At 43.3% G+C, this 22014-nt stretch overlaps 1 long non-coding RNA gene and 1 pseudogene across 1 annotated transcript; both read left to right on the top strand.

The window, feature by feature from the left end:
* LOC119719225 overlaps nucleotides 1-6834 on the top strand; it is a 32358-nt pseudogene extending 25524 nt beyond the window's left edge.
* LOC119719374 lies at nucleotides 2900-3220 on the top strand. Its single transcript, XR_005269915.1, has 2 exons — nucleotides 2900-3060; nucleotides 3097-3220. It is a non-coding gene; the product is annotated as an uncharacterized LOC119719374 (long non-coding RNA).
* Nucleotides 6835-22014: the final 15180 nt, after the last annotated feature.

Raw genomic sequence — 22014 nt, forward strand, 5'->3', positions numbered from 1 at the left:
CAGTTGTATCATGTTACCATGATTAGCAACCGTAAATGCCTTTTTTCATGTTTTTTGTGTATTCGAAAACGAATACCCACTCGAAAAACAGCTCTTCATTTTCGAGTGGTTCTTTATTTTGGAGTGGGTCTTCGGTCTTCATTTTAGGGGTCTTGATCGTTTTCGATACTACCATTGTAAGAGCCTTCAAACGAGTCTTGTGTGAATCATTATCCTGACTGGGGGGGGGGGGGGGGTTAAGGGGTTATTTGTACCCTTGATATAATGTGCCTGATCGTCGGTTTTGAACAGCTCCCCCATTGGAAGAATGGTACTAGCCCCCGGAATGTCCGGAGAAAAAAACCTGTCTACATTTCAGCACTGATTTGCTGATTAAAAAAAATCTGAAGGTCCTGACCCCCCCCCCTGCAAAAATTCCTGGATCCGCCCCTGACAGGTCTGTATTTTTATCCCCCTCCGATGGACAATGGTACTCACAATTCAGCCTTTTTAAAACGGAACCCCAAAAGAGAAATTCTAAACTACTTTACTTGTTTTCACTTGAGCAAGTGATTCAAAGAGAATTATTCCTCCATGGTTAACAACATTTGAATATCTGATTTTGTTTCTTTCCATTGTTATTCAGTACAGGTTTAAGCTATGCTTTCCAGTGAACCAAAATGCTCCCCAGCTGCAAAACAGGGCTTCTCATCTTAAATCATCATAATTCCTGCTGAGCGAGTCGGCTATCACTGAGCAGAAGAGAAGATTACAGTTGGTGTGACAGACATATCCATGCTGCAACGTAAGAACGCATCAAATCAAGTATTCATGTAACACAACCCTTATTACATTCTTTCTTTTCACTTAGCTGAGAGTGGGTCATGCATGTATGGTGTTCAGTATGTTTGTGAGTGCAATGGTAAGAATAATTTCATGAGGTGACAGATGGAGTGTTCCATTCAAAGAGACGAAACCAGGTAGAATGGAACTTTCCATCTGTCACTGAATGAAATTAGTTCCATTGCATGAATGCAAATCATTCATTACCGTATGTGTTTTATGCAACACCTGAATAAATCCTCGTCGTCAGAGATGCCAAAACTGTAACCGTGCAATGAAATTTCCATTTATTGTGGCATGGAACTTCTATTTTTTTGCCGTGTGGCCATGCCATTGGGACGAATAATTCAATGACACGTGATCAATGACCCACTTATCAGTATATATCTTGCAATCCCTGAATAAATCCCCCTCATCTGATGGGTGGGTCATTGAATTATTTGTCTCAACCTACAGCCGAGTCGCACCTCAAAAACACAAGTTCATTACAAGATAAAGTCAAAGTTCCTTTGCACGGTCACATGCACAATTGGCGGTGCTGCCAATCAGATGACAAGCAATTTATTCAGGCGTTGTATAAAACAAGTAATGAATGCTTCACGTTCGGCGATGGATGGAATATTCCATTCCACTCAGCTTTACCTTGTGGAGTGGAACATTCCATCTGTCACCTCATGAAATTATTCTGAGCATTGTACTCACCCATAAACATTAATTAATGTGTTGGGGTGACAAAGCAGAAAAATATTGTCTGTAAACCCCTTGAATGGGTGAGCGCAGGCGTTGACATGACGCACCCGTGCGCGTGGTTACTATAATTCCTCGGTTCAGTGTGTGACATCGCGTAGCTGCAATCGGCTGAATGAGAACGTGTCCCGGATGCTGATTTCTGGCGCAGTTCAAAACATGACTCAGCAACTTTTGGATTGAAATCGAGATCCTAGAATATTGTTTTCTTGAAATATACAGCATTCACTGAGCTAAAACTTCATCAGGTTAGTCGTTCAGCACCCTTCTTTAGATTTTGAGCACTTTTGTTGCTTCAAACGAAAAAAAAATACACAAATGACAAATGATATGTAATACCGGTACCTTCAAATCATTGAAGCAATACCAATCAAAAAAAGCAAAAAGAGATGCAATGCACCCCATCCCTCCCCACAAAAAGTGAAATCATACAAGGGAACAAAGTTGAAGAAAACTTGGACTGTTATTTATATGTTCCCCCCCCCCCCCCCCCCCACTTTTTGATTTTACAAAGGCCTGGTGTCCGGTGAAAAAAAAAACCTGTCTACCTTTCAGTACAGATTAAATTGGGCGTCCCTTTACTGTAACATCAAGCCCCCCCCCCCCCCCCCCCCCAGGATGAAACACTGGCTACGTCGCTGACTATTATCAGGCTTTGAAAATCCCTTTTTAAAATTTTGCATTCAGGGTCTGTGTGTACTAGACGTACATGAGATATCTCTAGTAGAGGACATCAATCATGCTGCACATGAAGAAGCCAAGATAAGTTCCTCAACACAAAGGATTGGACTCCTGGGAACACTGCTCAAGCAACCCACGGTGAGTAATGCAGTGTTGCATTCATGTTGCATTTAGGGTCTGTGTGTACTAGACGTGCATGAGATATCTCTAGTAGAGGACATCAATCATGCTGCACATGAAGAAGCCAAGATAAGTTCCTCAACACAAAGGATTGGACTCCTGGGAACACTGCTCAAGCAACCCACGGTGAGTAATGCAGTGTTGCATTCATGTTGCATTTAGGGTCTGTGTGTACTAGACGTGCATGAGATATCTCTAGTAGAGGACATCAATCATGCTGCACATGAAGAAACCAAGATAAGTTCTTCAACACAAAGGATTGGACTCCTGGGAACACTGCTCAAGCAACCCATGGTGAGTAATGCAGTGTTGCATTCATGTTGCATTCAGGGTCTGTGTGTACTAGACGTACATGAGATATCTCTAGTAGAGGACTTCAATCATGCTGCACATGAAGAAGCCAAGATAAGTTCCTCAACACAAAGGATTGGACTCCTGGGAACACTGCTCAAGCAACCCATGGTGAGTAATGCAGTGTTGCATTCATGTTGCATTCAGGGTCTGTGTGTACTAGACATACATGAGATATCTCTAGTAGAGGACATCAATCATGCTGCACATGAAGAAGCCAAGATAAGTCCCTCAACACAAAGGATTCGACTCCTGGGAACACTGCTCAAGCAACCCACGGTGAGTAATGCAGTGTTGCATTCATGTTGCATTCAGGGTCTGTGTGTACTAGACGTACATGAGATATCTCTAGTAGAGGATATCAATCGTGCTGCACATGAAGAAGCCAAGATAAGTTCCTCAACACAAAGGATTGGACTCCTGGGAACACTGCTCAAGCTACCCGGAGTAAGTTTTTAGGCCCAAAGGTTGCCCTTTTTGTAAAGTGCTTTGCTCTGCTAACCAAGGAATAGGCGTGATTCACCACAAAGAGACATTTTACTCAGTTCAAGTGTGGTTTATTAATTAAAATCCACATTTTGCAGCATAACACTGAATTACAGATGTATCCACAAAAAATAGTATGGAGAAGCTTCAATTGCATATATGAGAATACTAAAACCACCAGATTATTGACACAACCTATTACGTTACAAAACTGTTTTATAAACTCGTATTCTGAAAAAGATACGCATATATTACAAAAAGTTATAAAATGGTTACACAAATTTAAAAACACTAATATTTTTAATGGCTTGAGGATTTGAACAAAGGAGATAGAATGCTAATTTTCATTTGGTTTTGTTACAATGAAATTTGGTATTTATGCACGGTGCCCACGTGTGCAGTATGCAGGGCTTAATGTAGACTTGGCCAAGTCTGGGTTGCGCTCGGTCGGTGCCTATAGTAAATCCACTCACAGCGCATATCGCCTACGTCCTTACAGTACATAACGCGCGCCCTCATGCATCGAATCCGGACCATCATGTTAAAAACGTACATGTACATGTTATTTTCAAGTGATGCAGCAACCCAGACATGGTCAATTGGCCAAGCGTACGCGCTGGTTTGTTCCACGTTTGTACACAGTCTATGGAAATTAATTTTTGCTGTGATTGGCTTTCTTAAAATGTTTTAATATTATTCCTAACACACAATTAGCCTTGTCTGCGTGTATTCGCGCAGCCAAAGTTTCGCGGAGAACGCACACGCATCCCATGGTGAGGAGTAGAAACAGATACACGCACACGTACGTTCGAATGCTTTGAAACGGCTCTGGGTACGCACAACACGAAGCGGTATCAATGGATCTCAACATCTTTTACAGGTTACATAACCCCAATAAAAATTCCCTTTTGTTTTGAATAACATTTGAATGTCATATTTTTGATTAATTCAATCCAGGAGCAGCTGATCTTAGCATTATCATCCCAATATAATGTATTTGACTACAGATTAAGATAACATTTTTAAAACTTTTGCAGATTGTTATCCAAGCTTCCATACCTACTGAAAATAATAAACGAGTCTTCAAAAATTGGTTGCTTTGATTGGTCAAGCGATGTTGCTGCATATGCATAGAGACGGTGTTGCATATGCATTGATGAATACAAGCGCGTGCACGCGAGAGGGGGGGTGCAGATGGCAGATTGATCAAGTCGGAATTGCTAACTTTTGCACCACATGTATGCACATGCTCTGCAATACATGCACCGACATGCACTAGCACGCGTGTTGTACAATGAAGTGTGCATTGTCGTGCTTCTTGAAAGATGTAAAACTAAGTGATTTTTGTGAACTTTTTTAAGATACCGCCTTAAAGCAATTCCGACTTGAGTCAATTCTAGCCTCAGGTCGACCTAATATTTGCTTGCACCACGACGGAACTAGCCTTGGTCAAGGCGTTTGTTGATAGTGTCTGTGATAGTATCTGGCATGCGCTGTGCATGCCTTATGAACTTTATGAAGCAACGACCTTGTTCAGCCATTCAATTCATGTTTGGTGAAACACCCCTCTGTCCATGTCTATGTACGTGTCTCGTGCCCGCAGTGCTAAGAATCTCCTATGGAAATTGGCGCGCTCGGCACGTACTGCACGTTGTGGTACAGAACACAGGAAGGAGTTTAAAACCGGTCAGTGTTTTATCAGTGGCTTAAACCCACCCACATTACAGCTCTTGACCAATGGGAATGGGTAAACTGTCTCAGGTATTTATGAATTATCATGAACTAGGAGCAGTAAGCTTTCCATTGATATCTTGGATGCATTCCTCTGTCATGCATCACTAAGTTTCATTGTTTTAAAAATGGTATGTGGCTCTTGGGACAGTTTTGGGTATTTAAGAGTACAGCAGCGTTAGTTTGTGAAAACGAAAATGTATGGTTTGCACTCATCCAGTGCCACACTGTGCCGGCTGTTACTTCGTGAAAACGAAAATAACGTGGTTCTGTAAAATACGCGCGCGTGCTGGGCACCCACACACAACTGAGGGTTTCATACTTTGTGGTGTCAGTAACGAATTGTCCACATCATGCTAAATGCTGACCTGCAAATCCTGCAGCTGATTTCACGAAACTCGTCTATCTTCCGACTCATCTTAGGACTTAAGACGAGTCCCCGCTCTAAGATCAATCCTAGCTAAGACGCGTCCAAAGATCGATTTCACTAAACGCATCTTAAAGGAAGACGCATCTGAAATGCAGCCGGGTCCATGAAATGAATTTTATTGAGGAGCATATTTTGTGGTACCTTGACCTTTAAGAAATGTCAAAGGTCACGGGAGCTGAACCTGCTATGATACATTATCCGGCTCAGCGACATTGTATTCATAAATTGTATTATGCATGCATGACTTTTGAATAGCTGGAGGAATTTTGAAAAATTTTACACAATCAAAATGAATTGTGTTTTGGAAAATATAAAGCTTATGAAAGTAAAGGGCTTTTTGATGTTCAATAGATTAAGCTGTTACAATAGCCACATCAGTTTGCTGAGCCTACTGATACGTGTGTTACGCCCCAACTTCTCGTCGGTCCCAATATATGTTGGGACTGTCCCAACTCGGGTGATCCAGTTGGGCATGCCTAACGTGGGCAGCAACCTTATTCCCATGATTTTGTTCAGCAAAACGATGATAAAAGTAAATTAGTCCCTTGGGATGAAGTTAGGCGTGATAGGGCTAGGATGCTTGGTCGTATCATCAGGATGGGAGGACTAAGAGACAGGCTCAGGCCAGACCTGGGAGCTCAGAGGCAGCTCAAACATGTCGTCTTTTTATAGCAACTTCCAGGGTAGCCTTGTTGAAAATGACTCGGTTTGTCTGATGACACTTTGCAGCACATGGCCGTGGATGTGCTCATCACGTACGCTCGTTGGTAAATGCGTGCCCTCTATAGCATCCATGTATGAGTAGCAGTGCCCAACCCAAGTTAGGCCTGCCCATTGCAACTTGAGTGATCTAGTTTGGCTCAAGTTGGGACAGTCCCGACATAAGCTGGGTCTGACGACCAAGTTGGGGCATTGTTGGTTTGCAAATGAACAAAAGTGTGAAAAGTGAGGACCAACATTATCTTTCTTGTTTGATAAGCTGTACGATAATTCACAGTGCAAACATTCCCATATCTTTTGTTCATTTCGACTAGAATCTTGCATCTTATTTTCCTGTGGATTTGTTGGTTTTATCATTCCAGCATGTGACGTACCTGGAGGTCCTGTTGGAGGTCAAACAAAGGTCGCCCTGCGAAATGAACACTTGCAATACATCGTTACATGGTGAGTACCATCAATGCTCGAGAAAGACACGGCATTATTTGAAGTAATGAATTTGAAGTACAGTTTATGAGTGAAATTGATTGAATTGTTCTAAATAAATTGACTCCTAGGGTCTTTCGATTTTGATTTTCGATGTATGTCGTTTTGAAAGCTAATATGGATTATATTCAATATATATATTTGCAAACTACCGTATGTTGCAAGTTCTTGCTGTACAATTGCGTATCGGGCTGATGCACATTGCAAAAAAAAGTTAAAACATACATAAAAATCCTTTTTGTCCATTTCGTCTCAACAAGCATGCTTCTCAGTATTCCTCACCACAAAAAGATAACTCTTCTGCCGCCCATATGTTGACTTTCCGGTTTGTTTACTTGAAACTCAGTTTTCTGACGAGACTTGCAAGCTTTCCTTTGCCTAGGAGAAAGCATGCACCGTACCAGTACTTGCAGGATGTATGGTTCCTGCCACTGTAAAGATAATAGCCAATGCTGGAAGAAGTAGGAGCAGTTTACAGCACTGAACATAAAGTCAAATCTCTACATCATAAAAAGGTCACGAAAGCATCTTTAGAAAACAGGTTTCTGTGTGTTCATTCACAAAGCTTGATCTCACTTTGCTGGGTTTGTCTTTTCTGGTTTTGTCTTTACAAATCCTGGCCTGCCTACGCTAGTTTGAAACAGGAAGTAATCTGAAGCAGAGGAATTTTTTCTCTTGGCCTAGTCAACAATATTATGAAAAGTTATCACACGTATCATATTTTGCATACACCAAACTAATTAATACATTTGGTTCGCTGAGAGTCATAATGTCACACACGCACACATTTTGCATTGCACTGCAGAGATCTCTTCACAAGCTACACATGCTCAGCTCAGCTTCGACCACATTTTTGCATGAGGGGTGTCAGTCGTTGGAACATTTGCTTACTGTCGTAAGATTAAAATTGCAATTGTAAGGGCACACCAGTATATCTTTCTTTATAACATGTACATGTAAAATACATCTTCGTTTATTAACAATTGATTTTAAATATTTAAAATGTACCTGTATTTTAGTATTGCAATAGTTGCTTAAACTACGCTCTTGAGCCATGCAAAAGTTTGCAGCCCCCCCCCCCCAAAAAAAACACCCCCAGTCCACACAATCAAAATGGCCATGCCTTCAGACGTGTATAAGTTGATGATGCGGCACTAAACACATTCAGGGGCGGATCCAGGAATTTTTGCAGGGGGGGGGGGGAGGAGTGCGTGTGAGGTGTGAGGTGTTTTCGTCAGCAAATCAGTGCTAAAATGTAGGCAAGGTTTTTTTTCCGGGCTCTTGGCCTCCATACAATCAATAAGGGGGGGGGGGGGGCTCATACCATACTTTTAATGGGGGCACTGTTCAAATCTGACAGTCATGAACACTATATTACAGAATAGTGCATAACCCAGCTGGCTCTGTCCCCTATTTTGGAAGACAGTACCAGCCTCCCCCCCCCCCCCCACCCCACCCCACTATTTGATTTTACGGAGGCCGGGTGTCCGGTGAAAAATAGGTGTTGACCTTTCAGCACAGATGTTCCAACAAAAAAAATAATTAGCAAGTGCCAATTTTCAATGATGCCCCCCCCCCCCCCCCCCCAGTCCCCAATCTTTCCTGATATACATCAGCAATCATCCAGGTGACATTTTCAGGCTTGCAGTTTGCAGTCATTGAACCCTAATATCTTAGTTTATTCATAAGGAGCCTTTCTGATTTCTTAAAACCTGGCTCTGAGCAGGAAACCAAAAGACACAATTCACAAAAGGCATTTTCTTCTCTACCTTTCTCAATCCTAAAAGAAAAATCCTCTCAAACTGTCAGTGACATATATAGTATTCTACAAAAAAAATCCTTTGCAAGCAAGCTTACTAGAGTGGGACTCGAACCCACGACCTCCTGCTATTCAATCGCTGGATTCTCCAACTTGAGGAATTGAAATCTAAGTTTTAAAACTGTTGTCCGTCTTTAATTTGCGGCTGGATTTCTTGGTGAAAGCGTCAGGGCTTTGTGCAGGAAGTGACATGTTGGAGATAAACATTAGGTAAGTTTTTTCCAACATATTTGTGTTAAACAATTTAATTGGACTGTTAGACTGGCTATTGAATTAAAATGGTTCCTCATAAGTGAAAGGTTTGATGCCTTTGTAGAGTTGGTCCAGACATTAGTGCCAGTTTTAAGATGTAAGCCTACTTTCAAATTATCATTTCAGCAGTTTGTAATTGCATTTTATTATAGTTTCTTAAAATGCTGGTATTTAAATATGGCATAACATGTACCGATACATGTTGACTAAAGGCTTAAAGGTTAATTAATTTCCATTGTATCGATGCTGAGCTAAGAATAACACTTGTAAACACACGCAAGTAGTGCGTCATTTGATAAAGAAAGTTATCCATTGACTTTGTACCAGCAGACCAAACTAAACAGACTTCAGTGTTGTCTTACAATATTTCGGAAAAACCCAGATGTGTTTCTGTAGGCTTCCTGGAACAAATGTATATATATTGAATGTAAAATATCAATGCGCGATTTGCCGGGATTAAAACATCCTTTTATTTTTGCAGTAATATGTATTTAGTACGAAAATAGACTTATTAGGACAAGATAAAAATATTGAAAGCGTATGTTTTGTTTCATTGGGTGCAACCTGCTTGCATGTGACAGAATATCAAAGTCATTTGTGAATCATTAACTTGTAAGGTTTGAGTCAATGCCATATATGGACATTTATCGAGAGATTAATTTGCATAATGTAGTTCCGTCAAGTGGTCATGAGATCGGTGGGTGTAGCAGCTGCAGTGCTTTAGTGTCGTCTCGGATGTCTCTTAATCAACCCGCTTCAAACCTAACTGTAAGTTTTGCCACAATGATGGTTCATTTCTTTAGTTTTTGGTTCTTATTCTGTTTCCTGGATCGTGCTAAATTTCGGGGGTAACCTATTGAGAGGTTTCACTGTCGCATTTTACCTATCTCACTCACTGACGATCAACTGTGCAGTCTCGCGCAGTTTCTACCAGTGACTCAAGACCACTTCTTTTTTTTAGACCAATTTTTCGTAGGACCTGGGCACAGTGCCTACCGTGACTATTTTTATTGGATAATCCAGGCCTGGTTGTACCCTCAAGACCCTTTGAGACCACAGCAAAATGAACCATAGATCTACGTACGGCTTTATTCATTTGCAAGCTGAATTACGTACAAGTCTAGTCTTTGTTCCAAAGATAAATGACATTGTAATACATGTTTTTATGCTGAAGAATGAGATTGAAGCTGGAATGAAGACCAGTGTGTTACAGCTTTTCATTTATCATTGACAAACAGGACTTCCATTTGTGGCCGGGTGATCCAAAGTACAATGGGCCGTGCTCAATCTAAAGCAGCCTGCCGGACTGATGTCCCTACCACGATGCAACAGGAGGCACAGGTACCAGCCCCCTCAGCTGCAACAGGTGAGTAAATTTATCGTAGTTATAGCTAGACTATTTGCATGGGGTCAATGAGGGAGGGAGAGGCAACAACTCCCCCTCTCCACTCAACTCACACACTCCCCAAGATTTTTTTGAAGTTGCAGGTTTCAACTTTGGACAATCAGATTTCTCTATATATCTTCATTAAAGGTAGAGTAGATCATTTGCAGCTATCCAAAAAGTAACTGACCAAATTATATTTTGAAAGCTTACTTTGGTTTAAAGATAGTAATTTGACTAAACTCCCTGTAAAATGACTCCTTCTGGCATGCTGTCATTTTGAAGGAGGTCATTACCAAAGATTGGGAATTGACAAATTTTTGGAAATGTCCATTAGTAGTTGGTTTGTAATTGGGTGAATCCGTAAATGGGTGCGTGTGAGCGTTGACACGACGCACATGCGTGCACGGTTGCTATGATTTGTTGGTTCAGTACATGACATGCATGTAGCGTCGTAGTCCGAAAATTTGGGACTGTCAATACTGTGTATGAGAGTCCCAAAACTTAAGGTATCCATATTGTGCAAAAGTTTGTGCTGCATAATAAAACCAGTGTGAATCAAATGTGCAAGCTTCTTACTCACTACAGTTTCTTCAATAATCCCCAAAACTTCTGCCCTGCAAAGTTGCTGTTGTGAGCATTGCATCACCAAAAATTCAGAATTTAATTCTAATTTTGCAGGGAGTTATCGAAATCCAAACGTGAAACATCACGTTGATGTGTACTGCAATGCATTGTGCAAAAAGACTCCTCAGCTAAAACATTTTCATCGTGTAGATAAAACAGCGCCCTCTTGTTGATCTGAGTGAATGCAGAATGTTTCATTTTTTAACAGAGGGCGCTATATGTTCATTTGGCCATCGATTAAAAAACAAGTAAGCTGCAAGGCTCTTCCCATTCCTACCCAGAATACCTTGGGAATCACACCACCATTTCTAAAGCATGGAGAATGTCGTGGATGGTTTTTGAACTGTCAAAAACTTGCCTTAAAATTGGATTTAAGGTCTCAAATTTCGCAGGTGACATGCTTGCAACTTAAGCATTTTGATGTATGTGTTGTGTGGGCATTAATTAGCTGAATGGTGAGTAAAAAAAAGTCAGTAGTAATTTTGCACGTTTTTATGCACTCACGGTCCCAGTCTGGTAGCGTCGCTGCAATTGGCTGCAATCAATTCAAAACAAGACTCTGCAACTTTTGATTTGAAATCAAGATCCTGGAAAATTATTTTCTCGGAATATACCGCATTCACTGAGCTGAAAGTTCAGCAGGTTAGTTGCTAAGCACCTGTAGCGGAAAGTGTAGGGACTTATAGCTAGTTTATTTACAACGTCATCCCTATTGCACGAACGTAAATTCACTGTGTGTTGGTGACTGGGCGGAGCGTAAGAGCCCAGTGGCTGAATGCGCGTACGCTATTGGTTGCCTAAGGCCCATAGGTTTAGTACATGCATATGTGTTTGTGCGGCGTATGCATGTTCACGTGAGGGCTATTCACGTGATCGCGAGGAGGAGTTGTGCTGTGGACAGGGGACGGTAAGGTCGTATATTGCTCGCGCTCTGTGTTTGGGTAATGCTGACGCGCACTGTGTAAATTGTGCTGGTCCTTACGGTGCTAAAGTTGCGCTGTGTGAGGCTGACGCGCAGCCGTACTAGTGAATGTACTGTACGATACTGACGCTAGCTTGCATGGGTAAAGCGTAAATCAGGTTAAGGCTGACAGCGTATATTACTTACATTGGCGTGCATTACTTACACTGGCGTGTGTTATTTACATTGGCGTGCACTACTTACATTGGCTTGTGTTATTTACATTGGCGTACGTTACTTACATTGGTGTGTGTTGTTTACTTAGTGTACGTTGTTGACTTGGTGTACATTGTTTACTTAGTGTACATTGTTTACTTAGTGTATATTGTTGACTTACCAGTGCATATATTATATTGAAATACCTTTATTGACGTTTAGTTAAAATGACAAATAGAAATAAAATACAATGTACAGTACTCGGTAGGTTGTTAAAACATTAAAATACAAAAATTACACAGTGGGAGGGTGACATCACAAATCAAACAAGCAACCTAGGACTCAGGCGTAAAAACAAGGGGATAAAACCTTGAGGAGGACTGGCAAGGCAACAAAAATACACCAATTGGAGGGAAAAGCATGAAAAGGGGAAGGGGTGGGAAGAGCAAAGGAGGGGAGAATGGGAGGGTAGGGATAGGGGTATGGGTGGGGGGGGGGGCTGGCTGGAGGAATGGGTGGGGGAAGGGAAGGGTGGGTGGGGAGGTGGGGAAGGATTTGGGTATGGGAGAGAGTTTACAGTGAAATAAAATCAAAATTGCACATAAAATCCTACTGTAATGGGTTGTAAAAGAAAACACAATTATCATTTTAAATAGGCAGAACTGTACATCGAAAGACTTACTGGATAAAATTCAATAAGAGAAAAGGAAAAAAATGTCTTACGTGATCTAAAAACGGTAAAAAATTTGGAGAAACAATGATAAGATGGTCGGAGGGGGGAAACCAACCCCAGGCACATGTTTAGCGAGCATCAAGGAAATACATAAAAATGGGCACATGAATTGCAAATGGTTTAGCATTGTAAATGGGCAATTCCACGGTAACGGAAGGACGTTTTCACTCATTAAACAAAATTTCAAATGTGTGTATCACAGACACTGTTCATAGTTACAGCAAACAAATGTCGAAATTGTATTGCTATAATGCTACCTTCAATTTCCACACTTTTGGGGGGCATGAATGCCTCCCGTTTATGAATTATGAATATTAATGAGGTCGGTAACGGAAGGACGGTAAAACGGACAAGGGTTTTCCAACTTACTCGCGTTTTGCGTAAACTCTGTGAATTTTATGGGGCAATTATATTTTAAAGGTAAGAAATGGAATCCCTGAAGCTTTAACTATACTTTATCGCCTTTCATTTGACTTTAAGTGTTTCGGTAATATAATTACAACGTTTTAAGCAGATTAGCCTATGATTTGGTAACGGAAGGACGGTAACGGAAGGACAAAAGGTTTACTCAATTACAGCATGAACAAAATGTGAATTTACACTAATTATACAAGTGAAACAAATTGCTGAAATGTGTAACTGAATGTGAAATCAACAATATGCAGACCTGGCATAAATAATTATACCCAAGAAACTATTGAGATAAAGATAGAAGCCTGCTAATTAATGATAACAAAAGAAAAACGAAAACAACCCAAAACACATAATTCACGAACACAAGACAACTACAGAAATGGACTTCAAACCCATCACCTCAATCCTTAAAAGTTTAAATACACAGTAATTGAACTCTTGAGTGTATTGGTTACTGTTCATCAACAACTTTTAATAATAATACCGGTAGGTTCAGTGGTTTACCTAAAGGGTGGGGGGGGGGGGGCGACCAGCCTACATGTACATTTAAGGTAAAAACATCTACCGGTAGAACTGATGGCTTCAGTTCGGTGTTGCTTTTAATTGAACTCTAAAATCAATGTTTGAAATCAAATTACAATGATTTAGAGTAGTAACAATTAATTTATAAACATCCAAACTGAAATTGTTAACTTCGGCATAATTTGTCAAAGATTGCAACTCACATGTCTTACACATGTAAATTGAATGAAAGTTCCCCAAAGTATCGGTACTTTCTGCCATCTCATTTTTGACTTAATTTGCTTCTGGAATGGCTTCACAGAATTCATATCTTTCTCTATTGTCCATGAATGCTGATGGCAGCAACTTTATGATTTGATTTTCTGCAACAACTCCATACATGTACAAGTACTGGTACATCAGCATATATGTACATGTACATTGTACATGTTGTACATGCCTGTGCCTTCCTTTGTCATAAACACCTTGCCCTGCTTATCCCGCTTTTGTGAAGGTGGGTCACATAAATGTCCTTTCAATGCTCATTATTCATGCATGTATTTCCAGTGATTTTCATTTTTCAACCATGAGCGCAAATGTCGTAACATTTGATAAAAATACGATTTGTCCTTCTGTTACCGTCCTTCCGTTACCAATTTGGTAACGGAAGGACGTGATTTAAGTAATTGTAATTAAAAAACGAAAAGTACAGCAGTGTCAGTTATAATGTCATATTGAAGGCCTACCTAAACTTGCTTTGCACAATAACTTTCAATGCATTCATACTGCAAGTTTTAGAAATAAATTAAAAATATGTATTTTTTCGGTAACGGAAGGACATTTTCGAAAGCTGAAATATTAGAAGTCACTGAAGCGAAGCAAATTACGCAAAATGTTAAAAACAAGTTTTAGTCGGTTTTTCAAGACCAATACTTTCTCATGACAGAAACTGATGGCATTACTACATATTTTTGTGTGTGTTTTGGTAGAATACTTTCATATCACCGTTTATCACATTTTTAGGATTAAAACAGGATTATTACATAATCCTATTTTTTGGTACCGAAATGTATAAAAAATAAAATTCTGACTTCAAATCTTGAAAATATAGATTTTTAGCTTTCATTTGATGCCAAATTTGTTTAAGTCACGTGTATTTGAATTTTTTGGTGTCATGTCCACTTTGGTGTGGAATTGCCCAAATGCAGATGTACGAGATAAAAATACATATGAATTGGCACATGGAATGCAAATGGTTATAGCATTCAAATAGGGATAAAAAATATACAGTTATTCATACACACGTTTATCATGGTGGTAATAGATAAAGGGCTTGTGGGCCCAGTCAGCCTCAACTCTACGATTGGAGAAAACAGTGTATGAAACATTAACCACAGTTCTCACTATGTCAGTTACGAGGGACTTGATCGTCCGCTTTGATGTTCCCGGCATGAGGGTGGACATTGCTGCCATGAGGTCATGCGGATGATAGTGACCCAAAGCACCCACCTCAAGTGTCACTAAATCAACGTCTTCGAAGTGTTCGGAGAGGTCGGCCACTAGTCCCAGGTATTTGGTGGACTTGCGAATTTTAGCATTTTCCAGGTTGGTGGTGCTGTTATTTGGGATTGTCAGTTCGCCGACAATGCCTCGAGATTCCCCACATTGTAGGAAAATGTCGGGGCGTAAGTTGGTGGTGCAGACGGATGCAGGGATGGTGCTTTGCTCCGTGAGCATGCCTGGGAGGTCAACCTTCAGGAGGAGTTCCTGCTCGCTCTTCTCGGTGTTTATGGCTAAGTGTCTGGCGATGCATTTCAGCACACAGTCGTGTCTCCAGGTGTAATGACCTAGGGTGAGGGCTTTTAGGCATGCGCTGAGGATGTGAGCTAGGGTACATCTTGGCTGATGACATAGCCCACACCAAGTGTCGTGTTGAACTTTCCATCTTGCAAGATTAACTGGTGAGGGAAGAGTGTCACAGCCTGCTCTAATGAGGAATACGAGTTGGCCACTAGGGAGGGAATAGCGGACGCGTTTCCATGCCTCCGACTCATCCTCCAGGACGATGATATCGAGCAGTTTGGATTGCACTTGAAGGTCTTGGAGTTGACTCTCCCACTGGTCATCGTGGTCAGTGCGGACATGTTGTTTGATACACCGGGAGGGAGGATGAGGGTTGGTTGCCGGGTCACTGCTTACCAAATCTCTGACTTTGTCGACGGCAGAGCGAAAGATTTTGGGCACAGCGCCTACCCATTCATCTGAGGTGGTGTGGCTATAAAGCGAGTCTGTTAAGTTTTGGGTTATCATGGGATCTCCTCCATTCTTGAAAATGGAAAGAATCAGGTTGATTTTGCATTTTTGTTTCAGTTGTGGAAGGTACGGAAGGTTGAGAGTTTTGGTGTGGAACATCGCTGCCAGGGTTGTACACTTGACCAATTTCAACCATTTTTTGAGTGTTTGTGTGACCTTGCGCTGGAGGACTTTCAGCTGATTGGTGGACATGGATCCCACGGCTAGTGCGAATCGGATGGCAGGGCAGAGATAATTGGCGTAAATCCAAGTCTTATACTACGGTTTCACTGGTCTTTGGTTGATGTTTTCCATGGCTGTCAGCACTGTTTCTCGAATGTTGGCTGCTGATGAACGTTTCGTCTCGCAGTTAGTTGCTCCTATTACACAGCACCCAGGAATATGGTGGGTTTGTCACAGACATTTGTTATTTTCTGCCCACTGATGGTAACTGAGGCAGATCTGACAGGTTTGGGACCGGATTTGCTCAGGTGTGTGCATTTATCCGGGCGGATTTCCAGACGAAAAATTTTGTCTCTTTTCCACGCGAGGTGCCATGGCTTCACCGTTTCAGTTGAACCATCGGTAAAGCGGATGATTGATGATCCATCGTTCACATGCGTTTTGACCTGACAGTGGTACCAACCCGCTGCATCCTCACACTCAGAGTCTGTAGGCTGATCATCCCACTTGACGTAGAGGGAGGCACCCTCAGGTGGTAGGGCGGTGGAGTTGGGTATCGGCAAGGTGAGGGAAACTCCTTCATGTTGATGGCGTTTCAGCATGCTGATTATTGGGTTAAACGCTAGGGTGAAGATCAGTGGTGACAGCGTGTCGCCTTGAAAAATTCCTCTGCAGATGGGGAATTGGTCGGTACTCAAGTTGCGGGTTTTGATGTATCCCTGCAGTTTGCTGTAGGTGGAGTGGATATATCGTAATAACTCTGCTGGGATGCTGTAGTGTTTTAGGACAAAGGTTATCCAGGAGTGTGGCACTGAACCAAATGCGTTGCGCAAGTCTATCCAGGTGATGCTGATGTCTGAGGACATGTCGGATGAATTATCGAGGATATGATTCAAAACGTAGATGTGTTCCATGGTGCCGTTAATTCCCCCGAGACATCCTTTCTGAATGTTAGTGTCAATAAACCTGTTGGCTAGTAGAAACCGTTGCAAGCGGTTGGCTAGCACTTTGTTGAGCAATTTTCCAACCGCGGAGGTGAGGGCGATCGGACGGTAGTTGGCAGGGTTCTTGGGGTCTCCCTTCTTAAAAATCAGGATGATCCTAGCAGTACACCAACTTTGTGGTGCTTCTTGCGAGGTATTGAGGATGACTGTAAACAAGGTAGCTAGAAAATGATGTGTGGCTGGTAGGTTCTTGAGCTGGCGGTACGTTATACCGTCGTCCCCTGGTGAACTTCCGGCTGAACACGACTTAAGAGTTTTACGTACTTCGGCTGGTGTGATTGGGCCAATGTTGAAAGAAGTTTCAACTTCTGGTGCAGGGTCAATCCAATCAGGAGGGGACACATCAAGGTTGTCATGTGCGGGGTCAGCTGAATAAATTGTTTTCATGTAATCGTGACAGACTTCACAGGAGAAATCTGGATCCTGTCGGTTATTGCCAGGTTTGCACACTGATTTTGCAAAGCTAAATGGGTCCTCTCTAAAAGCCTTGTTCTGTTTGCAAGCAGATCGGTACTCACTGTCTTTTCTTGCAATTTTCGTCACTCGATTGTGAAGCCTGACTGCCTGTAGAAACAGCTTGGGGTCCGATGAGATGCTATGTCTGCATTGGGTTTTTTGCAGGGCGAGCTGTTGTTTCAGTTTCTGGCTTGCACGCACGCGATGGTGTTGTCCGCCATTTTGAATGTGTGCAGATTTCCTATGGCTGACAAGATCGTGGGCAGTCAAAACTTCGACCAGGATTTGTCCGAAATAGGTAGCAGCTTCCGTTGAACTAATCAAACCTGCACCTAGTCCAGAGTCCAGAGTTAATAGGTCTTAAAAGTTCTTTTATTGTGCTGTCTGCTTCCCTCCAACTGGTGGATGACGCCGGATTGTTAGCAGAGCTCTGCTGTGGGGTTGTACCCGTGTTGGCGGCCATCTTACCCAGTCGACATTAGTGCACCTTGTTGACTTACCAGTGCACCTTGTTGACTTACCAATGCATTGTTTACATTGGGCGCATTGCTCAAGCTGTGCGCGTTAATTGCTGCTTAGGTGAGCTGTTAGCTGACTTGCAAGTGTATTTAAGTGACCCCGATAATTAACAACCTCATTAAGTCTCAATCACTTCTGCATATTTCTTGATTATTGTATAATAAATTACGATCATATTTGTGATGCCGACATTCCTGTTGTCCAGGCGAAGTTGTTGTTGGTTTATTGTGCAATTAACAGAGGGTAATCACAATCATCATAATCGGCGGTATATTTCCTCCAAAACGGACCTGCTCCCTAGGCCTTGAGGTCGCTCTGAGTGGTCTCTCGTCTTGGGAAAGCTTGCGTTCGGGAAGATCAGCTACACTCTAATAGGTGTCAGACTTGGTCCAAACGAACTTAGGTTTGGACCGAGGAGATTCCCGCCACAAATGGTGTCAGAAGTGGGATGATTATGATTGATTAAGTGATTTCTCTGCTAAATTATTTGATTGCACATTGTGTTTTGCATTGTATTGCTAATTGTACTGTGGTTTAATCGGTTGTTTGTTGTTTGTTTTTGTGTGTGATTGTTGTGGTTGTTTTCAATTATGAGCAAAGGCTCGCAGGGTCAAGCGGGCACCTCAAGTGCTGAGGCCGAGGTGCAGCGACTGCGAATGGAAGCTCAATTTCTGCAGTGGTAAAAAGATCTCATTGCAAAGAAGTTGGAGGCTGCCATGGAGATGCAGTCGGGTGGTTCCCCAAATGGAAGGAACACGATCACGCCAGGTGGGAGCCGGCGTATGTTCCATCAGGTGGATACCGATGTTGAACTGAGGTTGCCCGAAGAGACTACTGGGTATGTCTCCGGAGCAACGGGGAGACGAGAGTCAGACACAAAGATGGTGACTGACTCGTCCCACAAAAGTGGGAGGGAGGTGAGCTTTATGGAAAGTACGCCTCTAAAAGACTCAGGCTCAAGGATACAACCCCGAGCAGGGTCGACGCCAATCGCCTTGGGACGCGAGAGTCAAGTCATAGACGACTTAACGCTGTTCCTGTCTGGGCAAGATGGCGTAGAACAGGGTAAGCCAAGCACTAACCCGTTCGTTTGTGATAGGGAAAAAGTGAACCCTACACAAGTGCACAGCGATCTGCTAAGTTTCGCAACTCGACCAGTCGAGGCGAAAAACAGCAGTTCAGCTGAAAGAGTGGACAGCTCGTAAGTAGGTCCTTGGCCACCGAAACGAGAGGCACGTGTCCATGGCGACTTAGGTCTGAAGGGAAGTGAAAGGCCACCAAATCGTAGGCCAAATATAACCCCTGACCGGTACAGCGGGAAAGTGCTCTGGAAGGAGTACTTCCGCCATTTCGAGTCATGCCGTGAGGTAAACCAGTGGAGCGAAGAGCAAGCTGCGAAGTGGTTATCCGCAAGCTTGCAAGGGGATGCTCTACGGTTGATGGGCGACTCTGGGCAAAAACACACGTACATTGCGCTTGTCAAGTTGCTTGAGCGCAGGTTTGGGTCAGCTCGCCAGAGTGAGAATTATCTCATTGAGCTAAGACACTGGCGCCAAAAGCAGAAAGAGGGATTGCTAGAATTAGGGCAAGCAATCCATGAGTTAACGGTGCGAGCATACCCTGAAATACAGGAAGAAGCTCAAGAGAAGTTGGCAAAGAACCACTTCATAGATGCAGTTGACAGCCACTCAATTAGAGAGGGCATCAACAGAGCCCGTCCAAAAACTTTGGACGAAGCAGTCCGGGCTGACCTGGAGACTGAGAATTTTGAAAAGGGCGAACAGCATAGGTTGCTGGACCGAAAGCCCACCAAATTGGCAAGGGCTTTGGACTCTGTAACAGAGCAGAGATTAGAGACTCTAGAGGAAAGTCTCAATGGGCAGGCCAAGACATTGAAATCTGTGGCTGAGTTGGTCAAGGCATTGTCCGACCAGAGCAAGGGCCAGGGACAAGGCAAGGGCATGGTGTCTCAGAAGACACACAAGCCCGGGAAAGCCGAACCTGGAACCTTTAAGTGTTTCAAATGTGGTGAGAGAGGGCATTTCGCCCGGGAGTGTAAAGGAACTTCAAAGCAGGGAAACAACAGTCAGCCCCCCAGAGGACCCGCGGGAAGGCTGAGTGGTCGAGAGGGTCCAAAAGTAGACTCGGTGATGAAACCAAAAATGGAAATGGGAGGTCCAAACGGGAGGATGGGCAACGAGTAATAAATCTGTCTGATCCAAGCCGTGGTCCTCGGTATGGGTTGTTTGTGAATGGGTTGGTAAGAGCAACCAAGTGTCGATTCTTGATTGACACGGGGTCCACCGACACTCTAATCAGTAGTGCGGTGTATTACCAAATCCCGTCTTGGGAAAAGACCCGTATTGGAGACGGTAGATGTCCAAGTCAAACAGGTGGACCGAAGCCAGTTAGCTGTGCTTGGCATGGCTCTGGTTGAGGTGCAAGTTGGCAGGACCACGCACCAAGTGAAGGCTGTGTTTGCTGAGATCAAATGCAGTGGTATCCTGGGTATGGATTTTCTCGTGCCAACAGGTGGAATCATAGACTTCCAATTAAGGGAGTGGAGGCTCAATGGTGAGTGGGTCAAGTGCACAAATGATGCAGGCAAGCCCTTTGTGGGACGCGTTGTAGTTTGTAAAACTACGGTAATCCCACCAGGTCATGAAGCTGTGGTCCCCGGCAAATTTGCTCGGAAGGGTCCCGACTTGCTCGGGCCAGCCATGGTCGAACCGGTTGAAGGTGGTGGAGACCTAGCCAAGAAAGGCTTGATGTTGGCCAGATCTCTGGTTGAGACTGAAGCCGATGTTGTTCCGCTGCGGGTCTTCAATCCCGGAAGGGAGAAAAGAGTTGCCCGTGAGGGAACAACAGCGGGGGTTATCTCCCAAGTTGAGGCAAGTTCTATTCATGATGAATTGAACGCAGAGGCAAACACAGGGAAGGAGTTGCCCCTGCATTTGCAAGACTTATATGAAAAGGGTACAGCCAAAGTAGAGGCCAAGTACCATGGTAATGTCCAAGGGTGACCATGACATCGGTCGGACGGACGTGGTCAAGCATCACATAAACACTGGTGATGCTAGGCCGATCAAAGAGCGGGTGAGGCGTCATCCGTACCTGCATCAGCAGGAAATCCAGGAGCAAATAAGCGACCTGGAGAAGCGGGGAGTAATAGAACCCTCCGATAGTCCCTGGGCAGCCAATGTTGTCCTGGTTGACAAGAAAGATGGTAAGAAGCGCTTCTGTGTTGACTACAGAAAGCTGAATGCAGTCACCGTCAAAGATGCTTACCCTCTCCCGCGCATCGATGAAACATTCGATGCATTGCAAGGGGCAAAGTGGTTCTGTACACTCGACTTAACTTCGGGGTACTGGCAAGTCGCTCTTGATGAGGACGCCTGTCAAAAGTCCACATTTGTTGTGAAAAATGGGTTGTATCGGTGGAAGTGCATGCCCTTTGGGCTTTGCAACGCCCCGGCAACCTTTGAGCGGCTCATGGAAAAAGTCATGGCCGGCTTACAGTGGGAAATCCTACTGATATATTTGGATGACATCATTGTGTTCGGTAGAAAAGTGCCGGAGACCTTAGAACGTCTCTGAGTGGTGTTTGATCAGCTAAGACACGCCGGGCTGAAGTTAAAGCCCAGCAAGTGCCATTTGTTTCAGGAGTCTGTTGCTTACCTGGGGCACATCGTGTCATCAGAAGGCGTGGCCACAGACTCCCAAAAGGTTGAAGCGGTGGCAAACTGGCCAATTCCAAGGTGTGTACGAGATGTGAGAAGCTTTTTGGGCCTCGCCTCGTACTACCGGAAGTTCATACAGGGATTTGCAAAAATTGCGAGCCCACTCCATGCCCTGACCGAGAAGTCAAAGGAGTTTGTATGGACTGAGAGTTGTCAACAGGCATTTGACGAGCTGAAGAGCAGGCTTCAAGCTGCTCCGGTTCTGTCATACCCAGTGCCTGAGGATGACTTTATCTTGGACACCGATGCCAGTGGTGACGGTATTGGGGCGGTGCTATCCCAGGTCCAAGATGGTGACGAGAAAGTGCTTGCTTATGCAAGCCGGAAGCTCAGCAAACCTGA

Source organism: Patiria miniata, unplaced genomic scaffold (genome assembly GCF_015706575.1).
Source record: "Patiria miniata isolate m_02_andy unplaced genomic scaffold, ASM1570657v1 HiC_scaffold_8, whole genome shotgun sequence".
NCBI classification, from domain to species: Eukaryota; Metazoa; Echinodermata; class Asteroidea; order Valvatida; family Asterinidae; genus Patiria; species Patiria miniata.